We start from the raw sequence: 1,269 nt of genomic DNA, 5'->3' as shown, positions 1-1,269 counted from the left end.
TCGTTCGGATGTTGTCTTTGGTCATATTTCTATGTAGTAAACGTTCGTCAACTAAAACATAAGAACGATTAAAACAAATATGACAGAATTTAGAATAAACAACATCTGATACTTAGCGAGAAGTTTCTCTACATTTGTGAAAACAGAAGCCATCGATAAATCAAACAAAGATTCGTCTAATACAAAAGTCGAAATAATGCGCGCGGTTGACGCTCAATTGGAGATGTATTGATTTCTGACGCAGAGAAAACGCAAATTCGCAACTCGTTCACCACTCAGGCGACTTATTTATATGGAACAATTAATAGTTATTGTAAAAAACAAGATTCCTGGTAGATAAATATTGTTAGTCATTAAGTTATCACCCAATATGTATTTAATCGACTTAGTCCTTTCAAAAACTGTCTCTATCGCGTGGTATCGTAATGATGGACATCCACGGGTTGATTTTAAGCACGGTTTACCCCTAGTAGGACTAAACCTCGACAGTATATATAGCTTTTCGGTTATTATTAATAATAATAATAATAGATGGATTTATATAGCGCAAATAAACGAGGTCTCCATGCGCTCGGGACTAGATGTTGCACGTTTAAATAACCTTCTTCTCCCCTGAGGGTCACCTCATGTCCTCCGCAGCCAGTAAACCGGCGCACTTTCATCTGTCCACAACAGGGGCCGAGATAATTAGAAATATTTTGGCATGAAGATACATTTTCCGTTAACTTTAAATATTCAGCGTTTTGAATTGATCGATCACTTTACAATGAATTGCGATATTAAACGGAATTGATATACCTCATTAGAAATACAATTGAAATAGAGTTGATGATGATGAGTATGATAGGCTAGATGATAGTAATGAAGATGATGATGAAGATGATGATAAGAATGATTATAAGAATGATCATGGTAATAATGACGATGCGATGACAGTGGTAGCGCCAGAAGGGGAGATACGTTCCATGATATGATGGGAGCGTAGCGAGGCCGTTTTCCGCCCAGAATCTCTCGTCTGACAAGTTTAAAGTTTCTAATATTTCAATAAAAAATGACTTCCTGCCCATGTTACACAACAAAATCAAATATTTTAATCAGACATACAGGCTTTTTTCAATCGATTTTTTTTTAAATAAAATGGAAGTACAAAAAGGGAACGCATTTCATCTTCTAAATTGAAAGAATCTCAAAATAAACACATTTTTCCTGTCAATATATTCATGTGTCGTCCATTTTCTATCAACAATTTGTGGGAAGACAACCTAAAGC

The sequence above is a fragment of the Anneissia japonica genome, unplaced genomic scaffold (genome assembly GCF_011630105.1).
Source record: "Anneissia japonica isolate Jap-2015-1 unplaced genomic scaffold, ASM1163010v1 scaffold1208_len1460985_cov181, whole genome shotgun sequence".
NCBI classification, from domain to species: domain Eukaryota; kingdom Metazoa; phylum Echinodermata; class Crinoidea; order Comatulida; family Comatulidae; genus Anneissia; species Anneissia japonica.
Note: the sequence above shows the minus strand (reverse complement) of the source record.